This window comes from Hemicordylus capensis, chromosome 4 (assembly GCF_027244095.1).
Source record: "Hemicordylus capensis ecotype Gifberg chromosome 4, rHemCap1.1.pri, whole genome shotgun sequence".
Classification (NCBI taxonomy): domain Eukaryota; kingdom Metazoa; phylum Chordata; class Lepidosauria; order Squamata; family Cordylidae; genus Hemicordylus; species Hemicordylus capensis.
Genome location: NC_069660.1, coordinates 34,033,930 through 34,049,734, shown reverse-complemented (window position 1 = coordinate 34,049,734; position 15,805 = coordinate 34,033,930). Strand labels below are relative to the sequence as shown.

Sequence of the window (15,805 nt, the reverse complement as noted above, 5' to 3'; positions counted from 1 at the left end):
GAATGTACTAAATTATCAGTCTTTCAGCGTTTAGAGAGTGAGAGGTATGTCAATTAAAATGTGCAAATTTGAAGCATCAGCATATGATAATATGCTTTCTGGGTTGTAGGAAACATCTTATCTTGGAGGCAGTGGCTGACTGATGCACACAGCTACACAGAGATGCTGTGCACCACCTTGGGGCTGCTGCAGACTCATAAGGCAGGCCTGATGCTGTAGAGAATGCAAGGTCGTGCAAGCCGCATTGCTGCAGTAGCCCCCATTTTTGTGAATGGCAGAAACTGCAGCAATGCTGCTTGCACAACTGTACATGCTGGGGCTGCAAAACTGTACTGCACAACTGCACATGCTTGCATAACTGTACATGTTGGCTTGTACATGCTCTACATGCTGAGGCAGCATTGACATGGTGTGCAGTGGTTCACCACCACTGCACATCATGTCAGAGACCATTATTTTGAAAAGGCAGGTTGTTCCAAAAGAAATGAAGGGGCCTATTTGGTATGGTTAGGGCTGTCAGATCAGAGGCATCTTAAAACCTGAGATTCAAGAGGTGGGGCCTGGTGATGTCACAAGGCTGCCAGCTTAGGAACATAACCACCACAGGCTGTGCACATTGTTGCACAAGTGCAGGGGTGTAGCGATAATTGAGCAGATGGGTTCAAAGAACCCAGGACCCCCCGCTCCTGAGGGCCATCCATCCTCCCTCCCGCCCTCCCTCCCTATTTTCTCCATTATCTCTCTCACTCCAAAGGGCTCCCAGAGATAGGGGTGAACCCTCTCCCTTAGCTACACCCCTGCACAAGTGCAAGGATATTTGTGGTAGCGCAACACTAGTCTGGAACCTAGGCTCCCAACTTAGCAAAGCTCACCAGTGCAACATCCTTGTGATTGTTCCACAAGTTTGCACATGCGCTTTGTTAGTCTGGCTGTCAGGTGGGACATTTTCCCCACCTAATTTTGGGAAGGATATTTTTCAAGTGGAAAAATTTGGGTGGAGGAGAGATGGAATTACAAGTTACATATATGTTTTAAAGCAGTGTTCTAATGTAATATTGTTACAGCCTATCACACTGCTGCCAAACTCCTCAATCCAAAATTTAAAGGTAGGAACACAGGAAGCTGCTATATACCGAATGAGACCATTGATCCATCTAGCTCAGTATTGTCTACACAGACTGGCAGCCCCTGCTCCTGCTGCAGAGATGGGGCCTCCAAAACGTGAGTCTCAGGCTGAACAGCTGAGATCTGTAAGCCAAGGTGTGCTAGCTAGGAAGCTGGACTGGAGAGATCTGGGTTGAAATCTCTGCTTAGCTATGAAACACAGTAGGTGACCTTGGGCCAGCCATGACCTCTCAGCCTAGCCTATCTCATTGGACCTGCCATGAGGCTATAAAATGGGATAACCCCATGCATGCCATTCTGAACTTCTTGCGGAAAGAGTGGTGAATTCCAGAAGAGAGTCATGTTAAGTCTGTTGCACCAAATATTATTATTATTATTACATTTATATCCCACTCTCCCTCCAAGGAGCCCAGAGCAGTGTACTCCATACTTGAGTTTCTCTTTCACAACAACCCTGTGAAGTAGGTTAGGCTGAGAGAGAAGTGACTGGCCCAGAGTCACCCAGCTAGTTTCATGGCTGAATGGGGATTTGAACTCGGGTCTCCCCGGTCCTAGTCCAGCACTCTAACCACTACACCACGCTGGCTTCACGTACAAGAGTGGCACCACAAATAACACATTTATGATGGCACAAACATCTGTGAACTAGTCTCAAATGCAAGAGCCAATGTCCAAAAATGTGATAAAGCAATAAGTAGAGCCATGGCCGGGACAGAACCATTGTTCCAAGAACCTCTTCTGCATTTAATATCAAACAAGAATATCTTAAGGTCGTTCTCAAGGGCGGGCCAAGGAGAAGGCAGCAGTGTTCAGTCTAAGGAAGCAGTGTTCCCTCTAAGTGTGCGCTCACAAGTTTTTTTTAATGACTGCTCAGTTCATTTTAGATCCCGCTTGGGTTGAATCAGAAAGGCCCCACTCGGAATGCACATGCGTACACACTGCATTGATACTGCAACCCAGAACAAAGCTCATACGGCATAGAGTGATGAAAAAATTTAGAAGGAACATGGAGAGACAGGGCTCAACCTACCTTTCCCTAGACGATCAAACTTTGTTTCTTTGGCACGCGAGCCACATGCCCACATGACCCGTGCTGCTAGGAGCAGTGTGGATCACTCTCCGTGCTGTTCCAGGCAGCGTGGATCAACAGAGGCCGGGACTCATTTTCCGGGCCTCCAGATGTCCCACAAGGCACTGGACAATGACGGAGAATTACCTCATCAGATGGGCGCTGTAGTTGCCTGTCTCTGTGTCTCCTTGGGCTGCATGCCGGCTTAAGGGTGTACTCACGCCTAAAAGCTCGACTAAGGAGTGGGGTTAGGCTGGGTGGGAGCGCCAGGACCTGTGTGGAATTGTGCACCACGCAAGGGGCTTAGCCCAGGCTAGGCTGCCTAGCTTGGTCTAGGCTGCTTGTGAGAACAGCCTCCTTGTCTCCTCAGTCATGTTGGTGGGTACGGTGCTTCTGCACTATTAATTTGACATTATGTTATGCATATTTGAGATTATTGTTATGTATATATATTGCTATATATTTGACATTATTGTTATACATATCCCCATATTCAGAGCAGGAGTTTCACATTACTACATTTGTACATGATCTCTCATACGAGAGCCAGTGTGGCATAATGGTTAGAGTGTTGGACTAGAACTGGGAAGATCTGAGTTCAAATCCCCATTCAACCATTAAACTCACTGGGTGACTCTGGGTCAGGCACTTCTTTCTCAGCCTAACCTACCTCATAGGGTCGTTGTGAGGAGATCTGGTCTTGTGGTAGCAAGCAGGGTCCACCCTGGTTGCATATGAAAGGGATGACTAGAAGTATGAGCACTGTAAGATCCCTTAGGGGATGGAGCCACTCTGGGAAGAGCATCTAGGTTCCAAGTTCCCTCCCTGGCATCTCCAACTTAGGGCTGAGAGAGATTCCTGCCTGCAACCTTGGAGAAGCCACTGCCAGTCTGTGCTGACAATACTGAGCTAGATGGACCTATGGTCTGACTCAGTATATGGCAGCTTCCTATGTTCCTATGTTGTGAGAATAAACACAATCATGTACACCACGCTGGGCTCATTGGCAGAAGAGAGGGTTATAAATGTAAAAATAAATACATACATACAAACATACACTGTAGCACTTTTCAAAAGCCTATAGATATACTTAGAGCAGTTCCAAGTCCCACAGAAGAGTTTTTCCATTGAGCTGACTGGCCTTTGGATCAAATTCTTGAATAGCAAATATACAGGATACCCCAAACTGTGTAGTGGTTCTCTACTCTGTAAGAGATCATCTTATGTAGTGAAGTGGTTGCAGTGGTTTGTACTGGAGAAGAGTTTTATGATCCACTCTTATTTCTGTTGTGTAACCACTGAAGATTAAGACACACATACCAACTTATCATTTAACAGCATCAGCTGAATTGCACTGAAAAGCCAGTGATAATTAATTATTATGGCCTGCTCCTTACATAATTAAAATAGAGCAGCTTTATTTTTTGCAACTCACATGATTTAGTCTGCAGATAATAAATTAATGATCCTGCGCTAGTTTCAGTCATTCAGCACTAGAGAGCAGCAACATGAAACCCCTCGGCTAAATCCAGGCCCCCAAGAGGTCCTATTTGCCCCTCCCAAATGCCATTCCGCATGCAAAAGAAATATATGCAGGGAGTCGTGACCAATTCCCCAATGCATTTCCATCACTGTTAATGTTGCCAAGTGTCCGTTGTCTGGCTCCTAAATGTATGGGCAGGCTCCTCAATCCAAAGAAAATGGTGGCTGTAGCTTAGGGGCAGAGTAACTGCTTTGCATGCAGAAGGTCCCAGGTAGGCATCTCCAGGTAGGGCTGAGAGAGACTCCTGCCTGAAACCTTGGAGAGCTGCTGCCAGTCAGTGGAGACAGTCCTGAGCTAGGTGGACCAAGGGTCTGACTCAGTGCAAGGCAGCTACCTATGTTCTATACTCTCTATCCCAGAATCCTCTGCAATGAATAAAGATTCCTCAAACTATAATTAGGGAGAGCTGATAGCAAGCATTAATTGTTCCCTAGAATGGGCACGGCCCATTCTGGTTTAGATTTGAATGGGAGATTATGTGTATGAGCACTGTAAGATATTGGCGGCGCTCTGGGAAGAGCGTCTGCGTGCTTGCATACAGAAGGTTCCAAGTTCCCTCCAGGGGAAGAGCCACCATTGGGCGAATGGGTTCAAAGAACCCGGACTGCCAATCAGGGGCCATGCCTCGCTGGCAGGACTCCAATTCCAGCACCGGCCGGACACGGACTCCAATGCCTGGATGGAGCTGTGTGGCTCCATTCAGGAGTCACACCACACCCACCGCGTCTGACATCAGATGCGGGGGGCGGGGTGAGCGGGGCCGCTGCCCCGGATGGACATGGGCCACTGGCGGTCAGGCTCTGCGTCTGTTCCCTCCCTGGCATTTCCAAGATACGGCTGAGAGAGACTCCTGCCTTCAATTTTGGAGAAGCCGCTGCCAGTCTGTGTAGACAATACTGAGCTAGATGGATAAATGGTGTGACTCAGTATATGGCAGCTTCCTTTGTTCCGGTGTGTAGGGCCTTGCACAGGCACATTATGGGCAACAATGCCTCTTTTGTACCATTTGGAATGCTAGAACACTTGGCTACATCCGAAGCTTGCGTTCCAGACTAGGGGCCTGCTAGTGCAAACATGTCTGCGCTGGCACAACAAGGAAGGTACACAACTTGTGACACGCCTCATTGGTGTTGCTGGGAAGTTTTGCATTATAGTGCAAGAATGCAAGAGCCCAATTTTGAGCCCAATTTTGAGCTGTGACGTTTTGCAGCCACGCAAGCTTCTTGCACTAGCACCACTTTGTTAGGCAAGCACTTGGTTAGGCTGGATGTCAACTCCTGTCTCCATCCTAATACGACTCACCCTGCTGGGCAGATTGATCTGAAACCGGAAGCAAAGGTAAGTGAAGAGGAAAGTCATGTTTGTCCAGCACTTCCATGGTATGACATCAGGACTCTAAGGCTCATGGTGAATGATCATGAAATGTTTCACAGGAACATGCTATAATATTTTGTTAGCACTCAGTGAGGTCATTCACACGACCATTTGTGCAGGGCTGAGGGGAAGGCAGGACACTACATACCTTCTCCCCAGAGGTGCACCTAGGTAATTTTGGAGCCTGGACCTAAAGGCCTTTGGAGGCCCCCCCTCCCCTGCAAATTAAGCATCATCATGCTCCACCGGGTGACCACACCACCCAGAACAGACTAAAGAGCATTTGAGGGCCCCCAGGGGCTGTGGAGGCTCTGGACTTCAGCCCCAAAGTCTAGGGGTAAGAGCGCCTCTGATTCTCCCACACGATCCTTGCCACTCCTGGGCTCCACTGTGCCATGTATCCACGGGGCAAGGGGGCCCTGGGAGGGGAGCAAGTAGGCCCTCCCCCTGCTCCATAGTGGCTATACCACTGTGATCCCCTCATTTTATTCGCACAACAACTTGTAAAGTAGGATAGGCTAAGAGAGTGTGATTGGCCAAGGACACCCAGTGAGTTTCATGGTTTCATGGGGATTTGAATCCAGGTCTCTTATTGTGTCTTAGTCAGAAACTCTAACCAGTCTACCACACTGGCTTCCAAGATCTTCTGTAGGTCTTCTGATGAGGACCCATTCCAGGTTGCACCTGTTGAGGTGGCTAGATCAGCATCCAACATAAGCAGGGCCTTCTCTGAAGCAGCTGGGCTTCCGAAGGAGGTTTACACTGCTTCCTCCATGATAACCTTTCAAAGGCATGTTAAAACCCCTGCTAACTTGGCAAAGAGGCACCTTTTAACGTAGTGATTCTCTTTATTTAGCAGGGGGAGAGTAACTGGCCCTATCCACCTCCAGCACAGTACCTCCAGGGACTGTTGCTGGTGTCTATCTTATGCTTCTTTTTAGATTGTGAGCCCTTTGGGGACAGGGATCCATCTTATTTATTTGTTATTTTTCTGTGTAAACCGCCCTGAGCCATTTTTGGAAGGGTGGTATAGAAATCAAATCAATCAGTCAATAATAAGAACTTTCCTGTTTCAGTTGGCTTTTGGAAATTAAGGTCTGGTCACAGTAGGCCCTGCTTAGTATTGTTTTATTGTGTGTATTTTGCTGGGTTTGCTGCTGTTACCGATCTGTTTGGTTTTCTTGTGTTCTTTTATTATGAGTCTTTATGTTGCAAAGAGCTATGATGCAGAGCTTTATGAACAACAGCATAAACATGATTTTAAGTAAAATCAATACCAGCGGACATCGCCACTGCATTTTGTGCCATTGCATTTGGCTTGGGAAAAGACCACCACAATGGCACAAGTCCTGGTCTCTGCCTTTCTGCTGCTCCTCTGTGTAGAGGGAGCAGGCATCTGGCATGTGACCTTTCAGGACATCATGGTTCCTTCTTAAATTAACATGGCTGGTATTTCCCCTTCAACCAGGAGTGCACTGAGCCAATAATTTATTTACTTGATAGAAAGGAACAATGGAGCAAGGGGGCAGTCAGTCAGGGAAGTGGAGAAAGAGCCTTAACAAACCCATTGAGGGATCTTCCGTCCCAATGCAGGCTTGGATAGAATGATCCCTGTGATTAGATAAATGCTTACAGACATCAAGTTAAATATGTGCAGGATTTGCCATCGTGTCTAGTGCAATATCGTAAATCCCCGGTCTGTTTTCTTCAGTTGAGCAAAACAGGCCTTTGCTCAAATAAACGCCTCACTAAGTCAGGCCGAAATAGCTTCTTTCCCCGCATACAAGGTCTGAGGGAACTAGTTCCGGAAGGATTAAGGACACTACAAATAGCAAACGAAAGAAATGTATGCACAGAGGGAGCAGGATGGGGTGGGGAGCTTCTTCAGGGGAACAGGAGGATTACCTGCCTGGAAATGGTCAATGGACCATGGAGCCTTTCACCTCTAGTGGCAATAACTCAGATCTACCACTGGGAGTGTCTGCAGTCCAGTCCCTTGAGAAGAGGTGTTCTTCCAAAACATTTCTTAGTATTTAACAGTGATGTGCATACCCCTTTCCCTGTGATATCCTCTCTTGCCACAGAGAAATAGTTGTCCTTCTGTGCCACATGTTAAAAGTAAAAAAAAGTCAGAGATGTGCACTCCAGGACAAGAGAGGGGGAGTGTACAGCCTACAAAGAACTAGACACAAAAGCTGAGAAAGCTAAATGTCCATAAAACCGGAGGCCATTTCTGGGGGATGAAGGCAGGGCTGGGGAGAACCTTGCTCGTGCTTTCTGGGTCTTTTCCCCAGCCAATTTGCAATCCCTGGTAATCAATGGATTCAGGAGAAAAACACACCTCAGTAAAAGCTCACACCTTGCAGTAGGAAGATAGCTGTTTCCAGAGCCCCCTCTCTTTAATTGTTTGAAATGCTCACTGCAAAATATGAGGTTTCCAGGCATAGAATTTTAATGGACAGGGCAAGACAAAAGACAAACTGGAACAGATGGGAAGCATCCTATGTAGCTTGCTGTTTTTTTAAAGCCAGGAGCCATCACCATCACATCTTCACAGGGGCCGTCCTTTCATGAAGCAAGTGAGGCACTTGCTGCGGGCGGTGGATGAAGTGGATGGCCCTACTAATGGAGCAAAGAGGCACCTTTTAAAATTGTGATTCCCTTCTGTTAAGCAGAGGGAGAGCCACTGGCTCTATTCAGCCCCAGCACAGTGTCCCTTCGTGGCTGTTGCTGCTGTCCACCTTGTGTTAGTTTTTTCTGTTCTTTGTTTTGAATGAAATTGGCAGGCATGTCCTCCAAAGATTACTCCATGGAGAGAATACAACATTTTGTTCATTCTGACCCTGACCCTGACCCTCGCCCTTTCCTTTGTGCAAAAATGATTATGATGTTACCCAAACTGCAAAAGTTTGGGGGGTAGAGATTAGACTTGTAAAAGAATATTCTCTGATACATTTAACAGAATGGGTAGAATAATTCTCCAAAATATTCTCTCCTATGCTAAATAATGCAGGAGAATATTCTTGTTCAAATCTCGTAGAGATAAAGAAGGGGTGATAAAACAGAGAATGCTTTTAAGCACAACAATGCTATCAGCTATTTTCCACCTCTAGTGGGGTAGATGTTGCCACTATGAGCATTCAACGCCTTAGATGGTACTGATTGCCAGAGTTTGTGGGCCTGGCTCATGGGCATCAGATGCTCCTTGGGAGGAGTTGGAGAGAAGCTCAAGTCTCCCCCAGTCATAGATTGCACCTCCCTAAGGAGGCCTGCCTTTCCCTTCAAATCATTTGTCTTTTACTTTTCTTTTGTGGAGGTGAACATAAGCCATGTTGCAGCTCTCAGTATTTAGTCTACCCTCCATATGTGAGAAAGCAGCCTATGAGACTATTCAGTCTTTCATTCACCAGGCCGTGTGGCAAGCCTGTTCGGGCACAGCCTTGAGTTGCAAGACAAAGAATTAAAGTCCTAGGGGAATCACGCCAGTACAATCATCTCTGAAACTGTCCCTTCTGCTTCCCGCCCCCTTTTGAAATTTCAAATTCCAGTTTGTGGACAAAGTCCTACCTATCTGAGAATATAGATCTCCGACCACTGACCAAATTCCATTCCCAGCGACAATCTAGTTATGCTTTTCCCCAGGCTCTGACATGAAATGCCTGTTGCTGCTGGGAGGACTGTAAACCAATTTTTCTTGCTGGAACAGCTGCACACCTTAAAATAATGGATTTCCCCCATTTTTGGTGACTCCAAAGTCAGGAAGAGAATACCTTCTGATCACCAGTTACAAACCAGGTAGGAAGATCCTTGTTGCTTGCAGTTCCTGCATGCTTCTTTTTCAAAGGAGAGAGAAGAAGAACATCTATTGTGCTTAAACTAGCTATTTTGGGCCACTCATTAAGATTAAAACAATGTAAAAGGGGTAGGGTACTGAGATAGGAAGATTGAACTCTTCCAATTGGAGGCACTTGAAGTGGTTAACTGATAACTCCAGTTCAGTTTTCTCACTCTCATCTTTTCTGATTCTGTCCAGATTAGGTTGAACTTGCTTTTGTGCTAATCATTTCTTGGTCTGTTTATTTGGCATTAAAAAATTAACAGAGAATAGTTTACTGCATGACTTGCTCACAACTGGAAGAAGTGGGATATCGGCTGTCAGGCATTTTGTCAGCCCTTGTGCAAGATTGCATATTGAATCTAAACACCTTAAAAAAAAAAGATTTCCCAACCCCCTCCTCATTGAAGTCAATATTTTGTTCCTGCCCCCTTTCCATGACCTGAGTATGTATTTGCTCTCTGGCTGTTTCCAAGTGGAGAAGATAAAGCCCCCAAAGAGTTGTATTTTGTCAGACTTTAGTAAACAGGAATCTTCTTTCCACATCATCAAATCTCTTTTGCCTTTTGCCTGAATTCGTGTTTTAAACAATTACAGAGCAGTTCCTCCCCTCCCCACTGTGTGTTAATAAGCACCCCTGAGGAATTCAGCTGAATCAGAAGGAAGGGTGCAGAGCATTCATGGATCACTACCTGGTTGAAAAAAGTGTCAGGCAGAGGTGTCTGGGAGTACTGCAGTATGCAATGCTGATACTCCAGACGCATGTAGGCTTTAACCTGCACTGATCTTTGCTCTTGCCAGTTGCATATGGCTGGTGGAAGCACCTACGAGACCACCATAGGCTCTGCAAGTGCCATGGCTGGCACTGAGAATCCAGTGTGCAGAAAGCATCTAGCGGGAGCGGGGGCGGGGGGAGGGGACCCTGCCTTTCCCTAGGTTCGTTCCTGTACTTCTGGGTTAAGACATAAAAGCTAGATCAAGAATTTGGTGACAGGTTGTAATTTCTTCCAGAAAATAACATTATTTGTGTACATTTCAGACCCAGATGGGCTAAAAGAGAGCATTTATTTATCAGGAGCTTTAATCAGGCCTAAGAGTCACGTTATATATCCGCAGCAAACACAAAAGTGAAGTTTTTAATCCTAGAGCTCCCTTTGCTCCTCTGACCTCTGCATTAATAGCTTATTATTATGCAGCACCCCTTTCAAAATTAAATTAAAAAGATTTAAAAACAACAACAACAGCAACAACCATAACAACTAAACATAATGTGGTAAAAAAAAACATGGCCAAGTCAATTTAAAAGTCACCACATCCCTTCATATGCTTGAAAATGAGCTTGTGTTAGAGAGGATGGGTCTAGTTTTTGAAATAGGTCGGGCAGTGCGTTAGGGAAAGGAGCACAGACAGCTTCCTTGTGTGATTGCAGCATCTTTTTGTTCATGTCATATGACTGGTTAGTATGGTCTGACATGGTTGTTTGTTCCCGTTTTAAATTCCTGTGAAAATATCTGCTGATCTGGCCTTGGCTGTCTAGACTAATTCTTTCTAGGAGGTTCCTATTTACTTCAAGAGAAGCAATGTTTACATCTCTGTAAAGAGTGACGAAGGAAGTGTCATGGCTACCACAACAGCCTGAGCATGGTTTCTTGACAAGGCCCAAATTACATTATACAGTTAAACCAGTTTTAAATCTCTTTAGCATGACTTCCACCTAACCAGTCAACTCCTGATTCCAAAAATATGTATTATTTATTTCATGCGGTAGTTGCCCATACAGCTGGAGTGGGGCGGGGTGGTAAACAAGCTGCAGCTCATGTTCATTCCCATTTACCTTTCCCCACTCCAACCGCCTTGCCTTGCCTTCCCAGCTGTCGTGTTAACCCTAGGCAAGCTGCTCATTCACCTGGTTCCCCAACTTGTAAATGATTAACCTGCACGCCTGGGGTTAACATGGTGGTGGAGGAGGTGAGTCAAAATAAGACAGCTGAGTGGGGAAAGATGAGTGGGAATGAGACTCAGCTGCCACTTGTTTAACACGCACAACACACACACACATACCGGCTCCACCCATATGGGCTGCTACTGATTTCATGTATATCCTGCCCCTTCCTCAAGGACTTCAGAGTGGTCTACATGGTTCTTCTGCAACCCTTTTATTTTCACAGCAACCCTGTGAACTAGCTTAGGCTGGGAGAAAGTGACTGGTCCAAGATACCCAGTGGGTTTCAGTGGAGATTTGAACCCAGATTTCCTGTCTTCGTCCAACCACTACACCACACTAGTGCTTCCCCTGGGCAAAGCCAGAGTGTGGAATCAGAACAGGCGGAGTCAGGAGAGAATGTTGTAAGCCAAGGTGGAGCTTGCCTTGATGGAATCTGAAAGATAATGGGTGGAGTCAGGGTAGAATCTGGAAGGTCAAGGGGCAGAGCATGGGCAGAATTTGGAATGTAATGGCTTTTCAGTCCCTGCCACTGTGGTGTTTTTGGATAATCCATTCCTTCATCCAGGCCATATTTTGAATGGGGCTGTAGTATTCCACTCCTGGGCGTTTTCCAGATTACATGCTGCAACAGTCCCGTAACGTGTTCACTAAGTGCCTCTCCATTTTTATGACATTGGTGTTGCTGGGTTGTTGGCAGGGTACCGTTCATATTTCCCATGCCCTGTTTTGGATGTTATTGTTTCATTATGGCCCTAGAAAGTGGCAAAAGTGTTGCAGGAAAGTAACTGTATTTTCCTGTTGTAGAGAGGCTTGTCACGTAGTTTATGCATTGCAGCGTGTTGTGGTGTGAATGGTTATTTTCATTCCCAATATAATTTCTATTTGACTTGTAGGGAAAAGTGTTTTTCTGGATGGCCCCATTTTGCATCCAAATTAAGCAGTGATGCTGCAAATGCTTTTTACTTTAACAAGCGAGCTCCTAGAGGAAGCAGCCATTGTGTTACAGTAAAAGGCAATCAACGGTGGTGGTGGTGGTGGGGGTGGAACTTCCTAAGAGTAAGTTCATGGCCAGCGAGCCAGAGAGAGGCAGAAAACAAGTGGGCAAGCGGGCGCCTGTCGTGGTGAGGGCGAGGCTGGCAAGCGGGAGTGAGGTGGCAGGGGAGACTGCCCAGTGCTGATTGGCCAGCTCAGCACTTCGGAGCGCCCACTCGCAGTCTGACGCCTGGCGCTCCCTCCTCCTCCCTCGGCTGGCTTGCTCCAGGCCAGCCGTCCCACCAGCCGCAGGAACAGCAGCAGATGAGTCTTTTTAATTTTTTTGCTAGAATTACTTGTGCAAGGGGAAATGAAGCATCCCGCCCCCCGTGACTCCATTGGCCAAAATGAAGCAGCAGAAGGGGCAAATAAATGCGTTACAAAGGAGGAAATGGAATGTGTGAATGGCAAGCAGCCTACAATGAAACATAGAACAATCCTTTTCTCTTGGTTTCAAAACATTTCACTATTCCGTGACACTTTAGTATGCTTTAAGTGTTACAAATCTCATAGTCTGGAAAATGCCCTGGAGCAGAGGTGGGCTAACAAACAGCCAGCAACAAGAGCACTGAAAAGCAGTCTGCATTTGCCCCTCTGTACATAATAGCTATGTCAGCACACTATTAATATTCCGGATTCCACTCCACTGCCTTGTCCTTGCATATCACAACTCTTTCCCTTGGATTCTGCAGTCACATTCAATTCCTCTAGGATCCCCCCACCCCCGGTCTCCCTCTCTTTGCTGTCCCTGCTCCTGCTCCACATTTTCCCTCTCAACAACTCACAGCTGATTGGTGGTTATTATTCTGAATCCTCTGTAGACTGGACCTCAGCATTGTATTCCCATTAGTTGCAGCCAGTCCACTTATAACCCAATGACTACTTTAATTTAGCTTCCTGGCCAATTCCAATTCACTGATTTTTCAGTCCCCAAATCTGAATAATATAATGTGTGTGTGCCAAAAATCACCTCAGTCATGACACTTTCTAGACCACACTCAGTTTGCCTACTTGACAGCTTCCAATGTAACAGTTTTCACCGCTGGCCTACCTGACAGGTTTCTGTACCTCACTCAGACTTTCAACAACAACAAAAATTCTAGTAAACATGTTTAACCCTATATTAGATTCTCTACTGTCCCCGATACTGGTTGGCTCCCAATACAGTGAACTCCACTTTTAATGGCATTGAGAGTTTTGTTAGAACTCGCTCCCTCACAGAAGTACAATCCTGGGGTAACTGCATAATTTAAGTCAGTCATTAACAGACAATCAGTGATGGGCTTTCATGTAATGTGTAGTCTGGCCTTTCAAAGGAGTGAATACCCCATAACATGTCTTTAGTGCAACATTTTTAAATCTTGGACTGGAAAAGACATGAGCCTGATTCAGTCATTATGCTGTACATGTGTACAGATGTCTGTACACTTGTACACATGTTAGTGTGAACCTGTGTGCATTTTAAAAGTGAACCTGGATACAAGCTTTTCAAATGCATGGTACAGATAGGAAGTGTACTTCTGTACCTGCATTCAGCACAGTATGTGGATGACTGTACTTGTGTACAGATCAGTACCTTTGTACACTGTATACTTATTGTACAAGTGCTGTAGACAACGTGTGAATGAGTGTATACTTACAAAACAGCTGAGACAGAACACTAAGAATATGCCCCTTATTAGAACCTGGAAGAAATAATGGAAGGGAGCATTTCTATACAAGACACTCCATGTATGAAATGGCGTATTCCACATAGAGCACATGAAATTTGGAGAAAATATTAATTCTTACCATTTTTAAAATAACTCACAGATGTGTATGTTTGCTGTTGTTTGCAGGGGCGTATCTAGGGCAGGGCAGGCAGGGCACGTGCCCCGGGCGCCACTTGAAGGGGGCGCCATTTGCTAAAATTAATTTTTTTTAAAAAAAAAGGCTGCTGAAAACAAAATGGCCACCACACATGCTCAAATGGCATCTGTGAGGCCCTAGGCCATGCCAGGACCCACAGAGGCCATTTGAGCATGCACGGTGGTCATTTTGTTTTCAGCGGCCATTAAAAAAATAAAAAATAAAAAATGGCCACCACACATGCTCAAATGGTCCCTGTGAGGCCCTAGAGGCCAGCAGGGGGAGGGGGGACCTTTGCAGACCCCCCCACAGCCTTTAGGAAGCTCCCCAAAGGGGCTACAGGTTACAAAAAATTGATTTAATACAAGTCACTGTACACATATTTAGTTTGGCACTATGTACAGAGAATCAGGGCTTGTGAATACTGAGCTGAAGCTTATGAGCTAGGATTGTATTCATTTCCTCTTACTTTGCTTCTTGTGAGTGAGTTAAATGCGATGTCTATTAATGGTGAGTTTGTCTGTGAATCAGTGTGAAATCCTTAGTATTAAGGCCCACTGGGAGTTTAACTGTCTTTCTGAAATACTAGACTATATTACAAGCAGTGACACAGTTTACTCTGCATATACTTTAATTATTTTCAGAGTATATGCGAAAAGTCAAATTCTCCATTTATTTTTACAACCTATGTAATAGTGATGCTACAATGCATAGTAGAGAGTTAGACAGGCAATTCTGTTTAGTTTTCCAAGTATACCTCCACATAGTTTTTGGGTATTTCATGAGCCCCAGCATACTGAAATTTGTAGTTTTCCAGCATTTTTTGGTCTGGCTACGTCCACTGCTAAATATTTTTTGAAATATTAAAAGATTAATGAGCTTGACTTGTATTTTTGAGCTATTATTATGGTAAAGTTATCTGAAAGATGGGTGTCAGATGTTTGGACAGGGGGTGCAATTTCAGTGCTTGCCCTAGGTGCTATTTTCCTTAGATACGCCTCTGGTTGTTTGGATTAGGAATGAATCTAGGAGGGCTGGATATCTTATGCGGATGAAAATCTGTTTTTCCTTAGGGAGAATAATGCTCATTGGACTAGTCCAGTTATGGCTAAAAATGACTGATCATGAGGAAATGCAAGAAAATACCAGATTTAAGCCAGAAACCTTATTTCTAACTTAATTCTACCATTCCCTAGCTATCTGGCTCTTTCAGCTTTTATTCCTACATCATCAGGCAGTATAAATAAATAGAAGAGAATAAAAGCTTTTCTTTCTAGGCCTATTCTAATTCTCATGACTCTCCTCTGAATATTTTCCCAGTTTGTCAACAGGAATCTTGAACTATGGCATTCAGAACTAAACAGGCAGGACATGTCCACATTGACAGTTCAACTTTGTTCTGACATCATGACATGAGAGGGAAATATCTAGCTGCTGTTCCAGCCGGAAGCAGCCTCTGGATTGGAACCAAAATGGATATTAATGAGCTAGAGCTAATTAAAGGCTCCATAGTAAGTAAATGCTACTGCAGAAAGGAGAATGAAAAAGAAATGTTGGCAATGAAAGACAGAGAGAACAAGATGAACAAGTAATATTACCATGGATAGCACTTGGATTGCTTTTTGACACTTATTTTGACACTTTGATGGCTTGTTGATACTCAGTTGTAAGAGCTTCTAAATGCTCAGTGGTGGCAAACAAGTAGGAATATTCAGAGGTGCACCTAGGTAATTTTAGAGCCTGGACCTAAAGGCCTTTGGAGCCCCCCACCCCACCCCTCTGGCTTCAGGTCAAGCATCACACACACACCCCACACACAGATACTGTGATACACGCAGTATTATCATCATGTGGGTTCTTGAGGGCACAAACAGCAACTGAACTCCCAAGAATGTAAGAATATAAAACAGGTATATTTATGCAAGTATGCATTAGCAGGAACATTTCAACATGCAACTTAACATATTCCCATCCCACATATTTCCCCCACCCCACCCCACCCCCTCTCTAAAGCAGAGGTCATGCTTGACTGTC

General features: G+C 45.2%; 1 long non-coding RNA gene across 1 annotated transcript in view; it reads left to right on the top strand.

Moving 5' to 3' along the window:
* The first annotated feature begins 8,737 nt into the window (after positions 1–8,737).
* The window catches only part of LOC128324999 (uncharacterized), a 41,102-nt gene continuing 34,034 nt past the window's right edge, over positions 8,738–15,805 (top strand). The window contains exon 1 of the long non-coding RNA XR_008307212.1: positions 8,738–8,906. This is a non-coding gene — a long non-coding RNA (uncharacterized LOC128324999). The remainder of the gene's footprint in view (positions 8,907–15,805) is intronic.